The 18,433-nt window shown below is 37.5% G+C and overlaps 1 pseudogene; it reads right to left on the bottom strand.

Annotated features, from left to right (window-relative positions):
• Window positions 1-3,070: 3,070 nt before the first annotated feature.
• Window positions 3,071-18,433, bottom strand: part of LOC100015017 (high mobility group protein B1-like) — a 36,328-nt pseudogene continuing 20,965 nt past the window's right edge.

The following is an 18,433-nucleotide window of genomic DNA, read 5'->3' as shown; positions in this document are numbered from 1 at the left end:
TCATTGCCAATTTTAATGCCTTCAATTTCTTTTTCTTTTCTAATTGCTACTGCTAGTGTTTCTAGTACAATGTCAAATAATAGAGGTGATAATGGGCATCCTTGTTTCACTCCTGATCTTAATGGGAATGGATTTAGTTTATCCCCATTGCAGATGATATTAGTTGATGGTTTTAGATATATACTGTTTATTATTTTTAGGAATGACCCTTCTATTCCTATGCTTTCTAGTGTTTTTAATAGGAATCGGTGTTGTATTTTATCAAAGGCTTTTTCTGCGTCTATTGAAATAATCATGTGATTTTTGTTGGTTTGCTTGTTGATGTGGTCAATTATGTGGATGGTTTTCCTAATATTGAACCAGCACTGCATCACTGGTATAAATCATACTTGATCATGGTGAATGACCCTTCTGATCACTTGCTGGAGCCTTTTTGCTAGTATCCTATTTAAGATTTTTGCATCTATATTCATTAGGGAGATTGGTCTATAATTTTCTTTCTCTGTTTTTGGCCTGCCTGGTTTTGGAATTAGTACCATGTTTGTGTCATAAAAGGAGTTTGGTAGAACTCCCTCTTTGCTTATTATGTCAAATAGTTTGTATAGTATTGGGATTAACTGTTCTCTGAATGTTTGATAGAATTCGCTGGTGAATCCATCAGGCCCTGGGGATTTTTTCTTAGGAAGTTCTTTGATGGCCTGTTGGTTTTCTGTTTCTGATATGGGATTATTTAAGAAATCTATTTCTTCTTCTGTTAGTCTAGGCAATTTATATTTTTGTAAATATTCATCCATATCACCAAGATTGGCATGTTTATTGCCATATACTTGGGCAAAGTAGTGTTTAATGATTGCCTTAATTTCCTCTCTGTTGGAAGTGAGGTCCCCCTTTTCATCCTTGATGCTATTAATTTGCCTTTCTTCTTTCCATTTTTTAATTAGATTGACCAGTACTTTGTCTATTTTGTTTGTTTTTTTCAAAGTACCAGCTTCTAGTCTTATTTATTAGATCAATAGTTCTATCACTTTTGATTTTATTAATTTCTCCCTTAATTTTTAGGATCTCTAGTTTAGTTTTCTTCCGGGGGTTTTTAATTTCTGTGATTGGATGTCAAGTTTTCCACTAAGTTCTGGTCTTTTCTTAGCAAATGCTTGGAAATCTTCTATTTTGTTGAATGCCCATACTTTCCCCTGGAAGTATATAGTCAGTTTTGCTGGGTAGTTGATTCTTGGTTAGAGACCCAGCTCTCTTGCCTTTCTAAATATCGTGTTCCATGCTTTGCGGTCTCTTAGTGTGTTAGCCACTAAGTCCTGTGTGATCCTTATGGGAGTCCCCCTATATCTGAAGCTCCTTTTCTTGGCTTCTTGTAGGATTTTCTCCTTTTCTTGGAAGCTCTTGAATTTGGCGATTACATTCCTGGGGGTTGTCTTTTGGGGATTTAGTATAGAGGGTGTTCTATGAACCCTTTCTATTTCTATTTTGCCCCCTTGCTCCAGAACATGTGGACAATTTTATTCTATAATCTCCTGTAGAATAGCATCAAGATTTTTGTTTATCTCTGGTTTTTCGGGGAGACCAATAATTCTGAGGTTGTCTCTTTCCTCTGTTTTCCAAGCCTGTGGACCTTTCCAGTGAGATATTTCATGTTTTCTTCTAATTTATTAATTTTTTGGCTTTGCTTTATTGATTTTTGCTGTTTTGTAATCTCGTTGTCTTCCATTTGCTTAATTCTGGTCGTTAGGGACTGGTTTTACTTTTCAGCTTTGTCTGCCCTTCTATTAGATGCTTCCAGTTCTTTCTCCAATTGTGAGGTCTTGTCTATCAGACTGCTGATCTCTTTCTCCCATTTTTCTTTCCAAAAGGTTTCCATCTTTTGAGCATGCTCGCTGTCTTCTAGTTGCTTAATTCTGGTTGTTAGGGACTGGTTTTGCTTTTCAGCTTTTTCTGCTCTTCTATTAGATGCTTCCAGCTCCTTCTCTAATTGTGAAGTCTTATCTATCAGACTGCTGATCTCTTTCTCCCATTTTTTTCCAAAGGGTTTTCATCTTTTGGGTAAGCTCCAGTTTGAGATCTTCCAGAGCTTGTGGATAGTTTCCATTTTGGGAGGCATGTTCTGATTTTGTTTGGATTTCATCCTCATTTTCTTCTTTTCCTTGGGTACTCCCTCCATAAAACTTTTCAATAGTCACTTTTTTTTTCTTCTTGGAGGCTTGATTTTGGGACATGTGAGCCATCTCTTTGGTGGTTTTATTCCACTTTATTTTTTGGTCTGGGGTCTGGGTGATGTGGGCGGGTTTTCTGTGAATTTAGGTTGCCTCAGACTAGTTCTTCCCAGCCTCTGAGGTTTCTTCGAGTGCAGGTCCCTTTGCTCAGCGCAGCAGCCCCTTTGCTCAGCCCAGCCTCTCAGAGCAGTCGTCCCTTTGCTCAGCACCCCTTTGCTCAGCGCAGCCTCTCAGCGCAGCTGCCCCTTTGCTCAGTGTAGCCTCTCAGCGCGGTTGCCCTTTTGCTCAGCACAGCCTCTCAGTGCCCCTTTACTCAGTGCAGCCTCTCAGTGCTGCTGCCCCTTTGTTCAGCGCAGCCTCTCAGCGCGGCCACCCCTTTGCTCAGTGCAGGATTTTCCCATGAAACCGCCCTGAGAGGTCATTTCCTTGCAGTCTTTAGATCCCAAGGACCCTGGTGTGCCCCCCAGACAGAGATGCTCCTCACTCACTCGCTGTCCCAGTGAGTGCTCTGATAGCTTACTCTGGTTTGGTGGGGCGAGGGGGGGGGGGGGAAAGGGGCGGCTCAGTTCACGTTTTTGTGCGAGCTTTTCCTCTTCCTTATAGTGTGGAAATGTTCAAACCCCACATACCTTCATTTCTGTGGGGTACTGGGGAGTCCCTCCATTCTTCCAAAGGTAATTTTTATGCTCTTTTGAGGTAGTCTATTTCGTTCGGTGCCAGGGAGGGGAATCAAGTCATGTCTAGATTGTAGCCATGTTTACCCGGAAGTCCAATTTTCTTTAAAGAGTGAATTGTGTATAGGGGGGTTAAATGATTTATGGACAAGAAAAAACTGCTCTAGAATCAACTTATTCATTGTCATCACCATCTTCCTCCTCCTCCTCATCTTCTTCTTCTTCATCCTCTTCCTCTCTTTTTCATCTTCATCTTCTTCCTCCTTTTTCTTGCTCTTCTCAGCTTTGACAATGGCTCTTTTACCCACATCAGGTTTTCCTTTAGCCTGGTATGGAGCAATATCCTTTTCATACTTTTCCTTCAGTTTAGCTGCCTTCTTTTCATAAGGTTGTTTGTCATCTGCAGCAGTATTACTCTACATTTCTCCCAATGTTTTGGCCACACCTCCAATAGAAAGATCAGGATGCACCCCTTTGATTTTTGGACAATACTTAGAACAGAATAAGAAAAATGCCAAAGGAGATCTCTTCCATGCGTTGGGATCCTTAAACTTCTTTTTTGTTTCTCCTTTAGGTGGTAGTTAGGTTTTAATTTCTCTTTCATAATGAACCTTATCAGCTTTTGCCATGTCCTCAAATTTTCCTTTCTCTTTAGTTGACATTGTCTTCTGCCTTTCCGAGCATTTTTTAGAAAATTCTGAGTAGTTCACAGAAGCATCTGGGTGCTTCTTCTGGTGTGCTCCTCCTGGCAGGTTGGCACAAAGAAGGCATATGAAGACATTTTTCCCTCTCGGCTTCTTAGGATCACTTTTGCCCACTTTTGATTATTTTCCCTCAGTGTTGCACAGAATAGCCCAGTGCCAGTCTGGCTCTTACTTGTCCCGGTGCTGTTTCTATGGAGCTCAATGTACTGCAATGACTTTGAGAGCTCGAGCCACTCTATTGCATATTTCTGAACAGTGGGGCAACATAATAAAGACAGAGCTTTAGAAAGAAGATTTATGTATCTGGCAAGATATAGGATAAGTGTGAACAGTGAGAAAAGAAATGAAGAATTTAGTATTAGGAGGTTATTGTTTTAGACATTTTTCAGCTGTGTCTGACTCTTTGTGACCCATTTTGGGGTTTTCTTTTTTCTATTTTATTATTTTTTTAAATTTTTATATATTTGTTTAATTTATAACATTTTTTCATGATTACAAAAATCATGTTCTTTCCCTCCCCTGCCCTCAACCCCCTCCCATATTCGAGGCCCAATTCCACTGGGTTTTACGGGTGTCTTTGTCCAAGACCTATTTTGGGGAATTTTCTTGGCAAAGTTACTGGAGTGGTTTGCTGTTTCCTTCTCCAGATCACTTTACAGATGAGGAAATGGAGGCAAACATTGTTAAGTGACTTGCTCAGGGATCACACAGATGGTAAGTGTGAAGTTTGAACTCATGAAGATGAATCTCCCTGATTCCAGGTCAAGCAATCTATCCACTGAACCATCTAGCTGTCCCTTGGAGGTCAAAGATAGGAGTTCAAACTAGACTAGTGGCAGTGGGCTTTGAGAGAAGTTTCAGGGGGGAATCAGTACAACTTGACAATAGATTGGATATTGGAGTGAAGGAGAGGGAGAAGTCATCAAAGGATAGTATCATAATATCTAATTTGGGAAGAACTTTCAGAGCTTTCATATTCCAACACAAAACCAAAAGAATATCTCCTTTATAAATACCTGGGAAACGGACTTCAAACCTTTACTTGGAGACCTCTAGTGAAGGGAAGATCACTGTGTCTCAAAGCAGCCCATTTCGTTTTTGGGGGTGTAACAGTTAAATTAGTTTCTCTACTAAAACATTATATTTTTAGAGGTTTATTAAAGATTATTAGAAACCAAGGATAAAGAAATACAAAAATAGAAAAAAACCTAGGGCTGGTAAGCCCATTCCATTTCACTTACTACATCTTGAGAGACGCATGTGCTTAGAAGCAGAAGCAGAGGGACCAAGTAGGTGTTACAGTCAGTTTAAATAAAAATGCTGATTTCGTACTTAGGTGAGGACTCAGGTGAGATTATAGGGCATTCTGGGAAGTGCCAAGGACTTCTGGGGATTGAAGTCTGGGGTTCAAATCTCCATTTTTACAGGGAGTAGCTTTTAATAATTATATCAAACTGCTTCTCTGTACCTTCTATCTGTTCTATCCTGATTTGAGATCTGAGGTCAAGTAGAAAAATGCTTCAAGATATCAACCATGACCCTCTATGTTCTTTGAGCTAAATAGCTACCTTATGAAAAATATATCTAAGTTTTCATGACTGGTTGATGGGAAGAATGGTGACTCAAGGAACAACCAAATTCACCTCTAATGCTCTTTCCTTCAGTGATCTTGTGTGCTCTGATCATTCAATGAACAACTCTGTGTATGACTCTCAAATCTTTATCTCTTCCCTAGAACTCCACTTCCATGTTTTCAGCTGCTGATTGAAGTCAGCACTTGGATTAAATACAATGATCAAGTATTTATTAAACAGCATAAGAAGAAATATAATTAAGTAACTTTTAATGCTTATAAGGGTTCCTCTATGATAGTTTGATAAACTGAGTCCTGCAGTGTCATAACCAAGTAGGAAAGAAGATAAGGGGAGTGAGCCAGGTCTAAATCCCATTCCTGGAATTTGTTAACCATTTCAGCAAACTGTTCAAGACATCATGTTATAAACATGTACAATTAATGACCTGTGTGGAGTAATTTTCCAAAACCTATAATAACTCTTATTAGAGTTATTATATCAGACATCTCTCGCCACATAGATGGGATCTGGCTTGCAGATCTCTTGACTTCTGTGTTTTGTGCCCACAAAATAAAGTACCATCTTTGGCATGGGATGTTGGACCAGTTCTTTTCATTTCTTTCAGCATCATTATCTGCGAAGCACTGTTTGGCAATGAGAAAATAAAGACAAAAATGAAATTACCCCTGCATGTTATTAGTATTATTGAAATCTACAGAGATAACATGTAAAGGAAAGGTAAGCAGTCTTATATATCCGTATAATTACCTTTCTAAAAATAATTGAGTTTGTTTTAATTTCTCTACCCTTGGAATGGATGTAGTCGCCATTTCTGTAACACTAACCATATTATTCCCTAGATAGAGAAGTAAATACTTCTCTAAATGACTTATGTGGCAATTCAGCATTCTCTCAAGGAAAAGAAGAAGAGAACCCATGTATAAAATTTATATATCCAAGTGAGAGTTATTGAATGATATTCTTTACAGATGACAGAGTCCTTGGGAGAGACAGAGATGAAGTATGTTTTGCTGCTTCAGTGAGACAGAAGTAAATATGGTTTCTCAGCTTCCTTTTTATTTTTTAGGATAGGCCCCACTCATGATGTGTGTCAGTGACTTTTTTTAATCTGGTTACCTTGATGTTGATAGGTTGTAGAACAACAATTGGTGTAAAAGCAAAGGGAACATCTACTTTCTCCACTCCTAGATCTGTGCTTTGCTATCTTTCAGCAAAATAGTAACAGGTTGATGTAGCTATAGGTCTGAACCAAGAAAATTATTATTTTTTGATAGACAATGAGAACATTTATTAACTCCACACAACATAATTTCCTTTTTCTTCTCCCCTCCAAACCCACAACCCTCCTTTACATGTAGGAACTTAACAGAATCTCCAGGGATCCACATTAAACCGAGAAAATTATTGAAGGAGAAAAATGGAGAGTTGTAAAAATAGAATGTGATTTTCTTCATAGCTAACTTTGTAAATTTACTCGGCTTGTTCTGACATAAAGATACATAAATGATAGAGAATGGAGACATGAAAATAAGACTTATAGTAGTTGGGAGAGAGACAGACAGACAGAGTCAGAGACAGATAGAAATAAAGATATGGAGACAGAAAGAGGCAGAGACAGACAGACAATGAAGAGAGAGGGAGAGTAAGAGAGAGGGAGAAAGAGACAGACAGACAGACAGAGGAGAAGAGGGAGGTAAAGAAGGAGAGAGAGAAGAGAGAGACAGAGAGTGAGAGACACAGAGAGACAGAGAGAGAGAGAGAGTGAGAGACACAGAGAGACAGAGAGAAAAAGAGAGCGAGAGCGAGAGTGAGAGCGAGAGAGAGAGAGAGAGCGAGAGAGAGAGAGAGAGAGAGAGAGAGAAAGAGAGAGAGAGAGAGCGAGCGAGAGAGAGAGAGAGCCAGAACCAGAGCCAACAACCAGGGAAGACTTTCAAATTCAACATATATATGATTGAACTTATTATCTCAGCATTCTTCCCAGCCCCACACCCTCAACTTGCTCTTACTTCCCATTTCCCTACTAATGGTATTAGTCTTTCCAGTTACTTTTGCTTCTCTCTCACATTCATCCACTTCAATAGCAAAACTTGCCATTTCTTCCTCTATGGTGTTTCTTACCTTAACTTTTTATTTATAATGTCTCAAAACTATATAAATCTAAATAAAAAATGAATAAGAATTTAAGAGGTGAATAGAATTTTTAAAAAGTTATATATGGAGAAAACTGAATGGGAATATAAAGGAATGTACCTTTTTATCAGTACTGCATGGCACCTACACACAAATTTACCATGTATTAGGGCATAAAACCTCACGAACAACTGCAGAAAAGCAGAAATATTAAGTACATTTTTTCAGATCATAATGCAATAAAATTACATTCAGTAAAGGATCAGAAAAACAGATTAAAATTAATTGGAAACTAAATGATCTAATTCTAAAGATAAGTGGGTCAAAAAACAAATCATAAACACAACCAGTAATTTCATGAAGAGAATGATTATAGTGAGATATCATATGAAAATTTATGGGATATACCATTTAGGCACTCACCATTTCTTGTTTAGATTACTAGAATAGCTTCCTGAATGGGCTTCCTGCCTTGATTCTTTCTCTAATCTATGGCTCCTCCATATTGCTGGAGAGTCTAGCTGTGATGTGTCACTTACTCTTCTACCCAAAAATCTTCTGAGGCTCCACAGGGTATCAAGAAGTGCAAACTCTCAGAATTCCTACCACCAAACTGGAAAGGCTTCAGGAATACATGCTAGGTTTTAAAATCCTTTTGGAATTTGTGGGGCAGGAGAAACAAACTGATGAAAATGAGGAAAGAGAGAAGTACTACTTGGAAAAAGAGTTTTCAGGGGCAACTAGGCAGCACAGTGGATAGAGCACCAGGACTGGAGTTTGGATAACCTGGATTCAGACTCTTCCTAGCTATGTGACCCTGAGCAAGTCACTTAACCATAATTGCCTAGCCCTTGTCATTCTTCTAACTTAGAATGAATACTCAGTACCAACTCTAAAATAGAAGATAAGGATTAAAAAAAGGAAAAAGTATCCAAGAATAAGGGATGTAACTCATGGAAATGAGTCTAGTGTTTTGGTGATTTCAGGAAAAAGGGAAGAAGATCTTCAGCATGTTGATGGATCTGCTGTCGTGACCTTATAGGAGGACTTGGGCAAGAAGCACAGAGGATGCTCATACATTATTGGTGGAAACTTCTAATAAGATGAGACCATAGATCTGTTTAGAAATATTTGAGAATATTGTGACTATATATATAAATATGTGCCCACATATATACATAAAACATATTGTACATAAAATAAATTTATAATCTACTTTTTTTGGAGAATGCAAGAACCCAAAAATTCAATAAAATTATAAATATACTTTATACACTCTGTATCCACATATGAAAAGAAGAGAAATTTGGACAGATAAGATACTAAGTCCCACTATAGAGAAGTGACCTTAGAGTTAGGACATTCTGGGTTCAAGTTTCAAATCTGAACCACATTGTGTTACCCTGGACAAGTTATTTAATACCCTAGTGATGCAGCCATTTCTTTAAGATCCTAAGTTGTATAGTAGGTGCCAGTATGCATTGGTAGAGGGAATGTCCTCAGCTGCAGTTCCATAGATCAATGAAATCATAGGTCTGGTCCAATGGAAAAGCAAGCAAACAAAACCCAGAAACAACCACATGTCTTTAGACATCAAACAGCTGACTTCCAAAGATGTAGCTGAACATCTTTGCTTTTCCTTTCTGAAAGGACATTTGTTATCTTTTCCTAAGCCTGCCCTGCTTTGCTCCATGACAATGGATGGATACAGGGGAGAGCTACATTGCAGCCATGTTTCCCAAGTTTCAGGTTGTCCTTGTTTCTCAGTAGTTCTGCTAACAATAATCATTAAAATGAAAATGTGAATTGTACCCTGTTTTCAACACTTACAGAATGTTTCTGGTTTGTTAAAACATTGTATGTTCCCAGTCTTTCAGTCTATAAAATCCTCCATCTGGAGGCTTTATAGCCATTTCATCTTTCCCCAACTAAATCACTTCTCCCTTTATTCCTCCCCCTAATGGATGAGTACCAGTTGCCCAACAGCTTCTCCAAGAGGGTGGCAAGCCCCAGTTCCAGCTTTAGTAATTTTAAATTCTCCATTTTGGAAGCTGACAATATTTTCTGGGTCTCTTTCTTTGGCACATGGATATTTCTCCTGTAGAATATTATTTCTTCCAGAATAACAGAGGTCCTTTGTTGTTCCAAACGAAGATTGAAACTGATGCTTCTAATTGTTTCAAGTACATTCTGTGGGGAGGAGGCTTCATGGAAACAGCTGGAATGAGTCAGGCCACAGTGAAACTCTCTCCATTATAGCTGTATTTCTCCACCTTAAAAGCGAAGGCTTCAGAAAAATGGGAATTTTGAAATCTACCCCTAAACCCTGCCTTTAATTTTTTTTAAACATGCTGTGTTGCTGAACTGAAATGAGCCTTTTCATATCATAAATTTTTTGCTCTTGGCCTGGAATTTGACAAAAGGACATGTAAAATAGAGCCACAGAATGTTGGCATTGGAAAGGACCAGAGAGATCATCTAGTCTAACTTCCTCATTTTATAGAAGAAGAAAATGAGATCTAGAAACAAAATGTGACTTGGCTAAAATCATATAGTTAGTTAGTGGCTAAAAAAAAGGGGGGGGGGAAGCAGGGAGGGCCAGCATTTAGGTCTCTGGACTCCTTCCCTAGGGTTCTTTATTCTATAGTGCCTCTAGCTTTCATAACCTCTCCTCTCTTGAGGTGCATACCATCCACTTAGATCACTCACCTTTGCCATAACTGCTATTGTTTATTGCCAGCCTGTTGTTCAGCCTGTCTTGATGGCTTCAGAATCTGGTAGAATCATCTATGCTTATCTTAGGTCTCTTCAATGTCTACGGTATTTCTAACCCTTTTCTCACAGTTTCTTACTATTCTCAACTCTAGTAATTTGCATCAATATTACTTCCACAGCAGTCATTCACAGGTACAGTCACTTTGTGGATCTCATTACTGTAAAGATTAAAATTAATATCCAGTACTCCAAGTATTATATTTAATAATATTTATTAAATATTTATCTTGAAGTATAAGAAAGTAAGGCTAGCAAAAGCCAAGAGCCACTTCTCCCTCCTCCACCATGGAACCAGAGAGACCATGTGGGCAGAAACAGAAACTCAACCCCCCCACAACAGGAAAAGGAAAAGGGGATTGTGGGAAATATAGTCTCTAGGGTTCAAGATTCTAAATCAATAATTATTATTCAGAGTAGCCCTCCTTTCAAGATGTTGAATTCTTCAGTTTCTTTCCACAAAGTTCTGTGTTCTGTCCTTCCATCTTGTCTGTTCCTTTATGCCTCTTGAATCAGGCACGTGTCTATTATTGCCTCCTTTTCCTCTCCCTCTACACTATTTCCTCAGTATATCAGTATTTCCTCCTTAACCTGAACCCTGTGGTTGATCTATGCTCTACTTAGGACATCAGAATCCCTTACATTTGTGATTTTTTTGCCACATCGATTTTTTGCCATTTAACTTTCTCTGATTCCAATATTAGACTATTGAATATTGCTACAAAAAAACAATCAAAATGATTGACTAAAGATTCTTGATATTTAATCACAGATACGTTTTCAATGCTTCTAAACACTTTTTCTAAATGACTCTTTCATTTTCCATAGCAATAGTTACGGATATTTTCCTTCTATCTCCTCAACCGTATCCCCCAAGTCTTCTATTCTGAGTGTTCTATTGCCAAAGATTGCCAATCATATCCCCATTGACCCATGTGATCAAGCAGTTGTTTTTCTTCTGTGTTTCTACTCCTACAGTTATTTCTCTGCATGTGGATAGTGCTCTTTCTCATAAGCTCCTCAGAATTGTCCTGGATCATTGCATTGCTGCTAGTAGAGAAGTCCATTCATTTGATTATTATGTACATATTACATACATTACATTCAGGTTCTGCTCCTCTCACTCTGCATCACTTCCTGGAGGTTGTTCCAGTCTCCATGGAATTCCTCCACTTTATTATTCCTTTGAGCACAATAGTATTCCATCACCAACATATACCACAATTTGTTCAGCCATTCCCCAATTGAAGGGCATCCCCTCATTTTCCAATTTTTTTTTGCCACCACAAAGAGCGCAGCTATGAATATTCTTGTACAAGTCTTTTTCCTTATTGTCTCTTTGGGGTACAAACTCAGCAGTGCTATGGCTGGATCAAAGGGCAGACAGTCTTTTATTACCCTTTGGGCATAGTTCCAAATTGCCCTCCAGAATGGTTGGGTCAATTCACAACTCCACCAGCAATGCATTAATGTCCCAACTTTGCCACTGAATTGTTATTTTTTAAAGTGAAAGGTGAGTTATTAAATTCCAGAAGTCTCTTAGTTAAGCTATAGAAATGTTTGAGAATTTACACGCATGCACGCAAAATTATTGTAAACAAAATATAGGAAAAGTATAGGACATTATCTGTAACATATGTGTATATAGGAAATATATAGGATACTATTTATTATAGTTAATATGCTATACTTTCCCTAAATTATACATATACAGATATGCACATGTATATATGTACATATGTATGTTATATATAGTATATAATCTATTTATAGATCTAAAGATTATCCATATCCATCTATCCACCTATCCATCTTGATATACTAATCTTATCTTATCCTATCCTATCTTTCTGTGTCTGTCTGTCTCCAAGTCAAAACCAACTCTATGATCTATGTGTGAGGAAGTCACTAGTTTATCAAAAGAGTCTGCTATGGGATTCATGATCAGCTGGAATGATGAATTATGATCAACCTCATTCAAGTAGATCCAAGTAGTTATGGCATGGGTAAAGATAAACATTTTGATGCCTAAAAGGAGTAGGGAAAAAACAAACAAATTTTTATTAAAAAAACTCCTAAAATGTGCTTATCAATAAATGGATTTCAAATGGGACCCATTCAAGTAGTTCCAAATACAATTCTTTAGTGTCCTCTGGGACTTGAGAGATAAAAATGCTTAGAAGGGGAAGGGAGAGAACAAACTTTAATATTATTATTCTATTTTATCATAATTATTATTTATCATAATTTTAAATTTATAATAATAATATTTTTTAACTTATAAAATTATTTATTTTTATTATATTATCTACTATGTGCCAGGTATTTTGCAAAGCACAGTACGAATATTATCTCATTTGAATTTCATAACTATGCAAGGTAATTCCCTGTTTTATAGATGTGGAAATTGAGGAAGGTGAGGCACATCAATAATAATAATAATGCCACCTATCACTTATATAGCATGTACTATGTGGCAATCACTGTGCTAACCACTTTACAATTATTTCATTTAATCCTCACAACCATCTGGGAGACAGGTGCTTTTATTATCCTTATTTTATAGTGGAGTTAATGCTGGCAATCAGGGGTTAAGTTACTTGGTCAGAGTCACACAGCTAGTGAGTATCTGAGGATGGATTTGAGTTCAGGTCACTCTGAGGCCAGACCTAGTATTCTGTGCATGTCACCCAATTGCCTCTCAGAAGGGTCTGTTGCCTTTGTTGCCCTTCTCTGGCAAAAGAGAAAGCAGAAAAGGGCAGAGGTTTTTCACTTACTTTACTGATTATGAGATTTTATTTGGCAAAAATGCAGAAATCATGTGATTGCAGAGATGGCTAAGTTTGTTTGATTTGCTCAGTCATCCTGAGAAAATTGCCATGATCTCTGTCCTTATTAGACAGTGTAGACACTGGGTAAATGAATGACTGACTTGAACAACATGTCTAGTCTAGAAATAACTAGTCTGATGAGCATTAAAATTCACTAGCATTTAAATGGAATCTCCATCTAAATGATTAGGAATCATTTTCTCAAAATTTTGTAAATCGAAAAACCTTGTAAATATTTGATGGGTTCAAATATGGTAGAGAACCAGTAGACACTAGCAGAAGTGGGTTTATGTGGTATAAGTGTTCTTTTAAAAATTATTATGAATAGAATTTAACCACAAGTGTCTCAGCCCCTCTTTGCCCTCCCTGTATCACAGAAGGCATCATCTGGGAGATAGACATGTTCATACAAATTAAATCTTTCATGTTTTCACCCCAAATGCTTCTCCCCTTCCTCACAGATCTGCCTACTATGAACCTTAAAAATTCCCAGACCCTACTTCATAAGATTGGATTAAGACCATTCCCCATTTGGGCAGTGAACTCTACTTAGATCAGAAATGTGAGACCTCTACTCCACCTGTACTTAAGCCTGCTTTAGGGGAGAAAACTCCTTGCTGAACAATGAAAAATACTTAAACCCATACTTAAGCCATGCCTATTTTTAGAACTAATACAAAGGGGTGCTAAGTACCTATAAAGGTCAGGCAACTTGTGAACTTACAAGGGTCAAAGAGGTGAGAACTTACTCAGAGATTTTAGTCTACTCAGGTGTGGATTACTCAAAAGTTTAGTCTACTCATGTGTGAATTCAGAATGGGCTGTCCTTTGGAAAACGTCTACTGTGATTGGTAGATGGAAGAACTTAGGGGAGGTGACATAGGAGAAAATGCCCTTTAAATAGGAGCTCAGATACATTCAGAGGAAGATTGAGCTGGTGAAGGCAGCTGAGATGATGCTGGCCTGGTGTCACTAGAATCCTTGCTTGGACAGATCTTGTGGTGAGTGATTAAGGACTGACTGATCTTTTCTCTTAGGGCTTAGGCCTGGGTTGGCCAGAACTGGCCAGGGCTGGCTTATCCTTTCCTCATTATTTCCTTTTTCTCTCTTTCTCTCTTTCTTTAATTCCTCATTGTATTAATTAATTAAAATCTCTATAAAACCCAGTTGACTTGGGTATATTTTAATAATTGGGAATATTTCCCTGACGACCACCTTATATTTGATTTAAAAGCAAAACATTGTAGTGAAACATATTTCCTGAAGTCACACCTTACTCATCCACTCTTATATCTACTACAATTTAAGTCTTCCACTATTTTAATCACTACAGTTTATGACTTCAACCATTTTAATTATTACACTTTCCTAGATCTATTAAAATTAACCTGCTTGTCATTTCTTATGGATCAGCAGTGATTCATCAGAATCATATACTACATTTTTTTAGTCATTCCCCAATTGATGGGCATCCCCTCAATTTCCACTTTTTTGCCACCACAAAAAAGCTGCTATAAATATTCTGGAACATATGGGTACTTTTCCTTTTCCCCTGTTCTCCTTGAGAAACAGATATAAGTGTTCTTAAATGGATTGATCAATGGCATCAAAGCCTTGTGGTCCAGAGTGGTGAGTTTCCTTCCACACACAGTTTCCTTCCTTGTGTACTTCTCTACACATTCCTTTGATTGCTCAGTCTTTCTAAAGGTATTTAATTCATTTGTGGAAAAGTATGAATTGGATTGGTGTGTGGATTGAAATATATTTTATTACTCATGTATTTGCTTTACTATATGTGTACCTATGATATTTTTATCCTGTTGTCTTATTTCTAAGTAAATGATTATATTTAATATCTGAAAGTGTCATCATGGTGAAGGTTTGGTTTGTTTAATTGGAAGAACATCAATGAGACTTGACAGCTAATATCATATGAAGGGGGTGTGTATTTTTTTAGAAAAGGTTATTCCTATGACACCAAGAGAATTTCAGTATAATCTAAGGCGAACCTGTTGTTTCTTCTGGGAATCAAAATCTGCCAGTGTAAGAACCATTTGGAAAGATAGGAAAAATTTGGAGAGAGTAAATGTCCTGATGAGAGATGTGAGGCATTCTAGCATGGGTGGAGATGCATTCTAGGCACACCTTCATTACAACTTAGCATTAGGGAATATCATCATCATTCATTGCCTTGCCTGAGATTGTAGAGCATTGCTTTTTCTTTGGTTGAACTTTAAATGTCAGTTCTCAGTGGATCTGAGATCTCATCCATCATAAGATCATAGACCTAGAGCTGAAGCTATGTGGATGTTTTAAACTTACACAATTATTGAACACTTATCAATCAGGAATTCCCTTCCCCAATATATTGAAGATTTTCTCCAATATAATTTTCCAATATACATATTTTTCCAATATATATTACCCAAGTCTTTTGACTTCTGCATGTTTTTTTTGTTGTTGTTGTGGTTATACTTCTTGATCAGGTATATTATTATAGCTCATTCACAATCCATGATACACATTGCCTTATCTTTTGGGTCACTTGATTCTGATTCTTCCAAAGTTAGGATATTCTGTGGTTCATAGCCATATAATATCACTGGAAAACTATTAGCAATAAAAATATGATTTTTGTTTTAGGAAATAGCTTGGATTTTTTGAAAGTGACATGCAATTTCTCAAATGCTTTTCAAGAATTTAGCAGATGGTTGTGAGGAAAAGAATGTAAGTGGGGGCAAACTTGAATTAAACAAAGAGAAGGATGTAAAGTTGGTTTAAAGTTCCAAAGCTGTTCAGACTTGAGAAAAAAGTCTTAGAGTAATTAAACATGTATTTAGTTCCTACTCTACTATATCCATCCTCTGTTTACTCATATCATCTCATTTGATCCACATTATCTCCATTTTATAGATGTGGAAACAGGCAGAAAGAAGTTACGTGACTTTTTCAGGGACACATTGCTATTAAGTGTCTGAGGCCAGGTTTGAAATCAGGTCTTTGTGTCTATAGACCCAGTGTGCTATCATTTACCAGAGATTAACTGAGTAAGAAAATCTTGGAGGAAAGTGAGGAAAAGTAGAAGGAATATACTATCCTGTTTCATGTTTGACATCTTGCTTCTATAAAGAGTAGTAAAAAAGAGAAACATGGAAGAAAACAAATACTTCAGCAGAATAAGAAAGAGAAAAAAATGGGGAAGGTGATTTTGAGGCTTTCAAGATTGTGAAGGTCAGAAGTTGAGTATAGGGAGGAGATATTTGGAACCTCTTGAATCTAAACTGAAGGAGAAAGATGAGCTAGAGAAAGAAAGGGGCTTAATCTGAAGGAAGAAAATGATTAAGGAGAAAAAGCCTTGCAATGATTGAATTTCTAGAGAGGCAGGATTTATTAAATATAAGGTAATTCTAATCAGCCATTCAAAAATCTAAACTAGCTAGTAGACTCCTTCCATAGTTCAAATGAATATTGAGAGGGCATAAGTAGGACAAAAGAGAGACCTGGGCCAATGGTGGTTAAAGCTGGTATTAAGTCTTTCAAGTAGGTCAAGTAACTGCTAGACTAGTCTCTAATCCCATTATCCTTCCAAAATCCAAACAAAAGAAGGGAGAACCCAACCCAGTTCCATAGTTTGAGGAAGAAACTGTAGATTTAGTTTAGAATCAGATGGTTTTTCATCATGGATGGCTAAAGAGAAAATTAATTCACAAAAATTTGAATTCAATATCAATTTTTCACAACCTGAAGAGACTATATTAAAAAGGTGGTAGTAAGAAAGGGTCAGCAAAATTGGCAAAATAAATTGGATAACTAAAATAAACTATTCAAACATAGAAGAGACAAATGAGGAAAGAAAAGGAAATAAAATGCCTCGGTACTGAAACTGTTGAGAAGAAGGGAATCTGTTCTTGCATGAAGGAAATGTTCAATAGGTGAAATAGAAATATGTCTAAATCCGGTCTAACGTAAATTTCTCATTTTTCCCATGTTACTCACAGGACATCATCTGGAGGCCAAATACCCTTAAGTGAGTTGAGATAAACGGGCCAGGCCAGGGGAAGTTAAGAACCAATGAGAGAGGAAACAATGCATAAGAACTGCATAAGAAGGCTAAAAACTATGGTTGGTTCCTGAGATGTGACATGTGAGAGTTAGTTGTTGGAGAAAAAAATCTTCTAAGCCAACCCAAGGAGGAAGTGGGGGTCTTCGGTGTGCTTGTGGAGGAGCAGATCAGATGCATGGCACAATGTAGAAGGAGCCCCATAATGGTGGCCATTGATTAAAAAGCTAAGTACCTCTCTCCTATTTCCCCCCTCTCTTTCCTACTATCACTACTTTGATTTATTAAAGTTATTAAGCTACAGCCAGCTTCATAATTTTAATTATTACAGTCCATAAAAAGTCTGTGCTGACAATCCTATCATGTTTGGTGAGCAGGGCAAATTATACAATGGCTTATGTTTGACTTGCCAGGGTGGTATTTTTTTTGGCACAGCCAAGTGACAACTGTCTGTGTTCTTCCTGATACTCATCTTTTCATGGAAGAGAAGGTTGAGACAAAGCTTGAGGAAGTGTTTTCATCTTCAAGATGATCAAAGTTGATTGAATGTTCCTTAAAACAATAACAGCAACAATAGCAACCAAAGCAATAGTAAAACCCTAACCTCCTAAAAGTGGAATTTTATTGGGGTAATGAAAGGATCACAAGGGAGCAAGGAGAAAATTCATCCTTGATGAAGTGAAGAGAGTGAAATAACAGTAGGATATGAAGGAAGAGTGAAGGGAAAGATAACTTCAGGTGAATTTTCAAACAAAATAAGAATCTGAAGAAGAGGCAGCCCTACGAAAAAATGAATTAGGTCTCCATAGAATGATAAAGAGGAGTTAGTAGTAGCTGTAGGCAGGTAGATAACACAAGGCACAGAACCCTGGTTTTGGAGTTGGGAAAAAGCTGAGTTCAAATCTGATCTCTGACACTTACTAGCTATGTGAGGCAAGCAATCCTGCTTCTGCCTCAGTTTCCTTTCTCAGTAAAAAAGGGATGATAATAGCACCCACCTCCCAGAATCTGAGGATTCTAAGGGTTAATGTTAGATGCAAATTTATAAAGTGCCTTGCAAACCTTAAATCACGATATAGATGGTAGATACTGTTACTACTGCTGAAGGTATCAGGTGAGAGATCACCCCAAGTATGACTCAACTGAAAAAGAAGAATGTTGATTGGTGACCCTCTGCTTAGGGATATGGAGGTAACTATTTGTAGCTTCTATAACAGATTTGTTGTCTTTCTAGGGCATGCATTCAAGATATAAGAGAACCTTAAGAGACTTAAATACTTAACCTTAAAAAAAAAAAGACAACGAAAGGGATGATTACTACTCCTTCTGGTGATTTCCATGGGCAAAAGTGACCCTAATGCCAAAGACCCTGAAGCGTTTTGGCAAGAAACTGAATATCACAGAAGCACAGTTTACATTTCTCTCGTTGTTAACCATTGAAGACA

Source organism: Monodelphis domestica, chromosome 6, assembly GCF_027887165.1.
Source record: "Monodelphis domestica isolate mMonDom1 chromosome 6, mMonDom1.pri, whole genome shotgun sequence".
NCBI classification, from domain to species: Eukaryota; Metazoa; Chordata; class Mammalia; order Didelphimorphia; family Didelphidae; genus Monodelphis; species Monodelphis domestica.
This window is presented reverse-complemented; position numbering and strand designations above follow the sequence as displayed.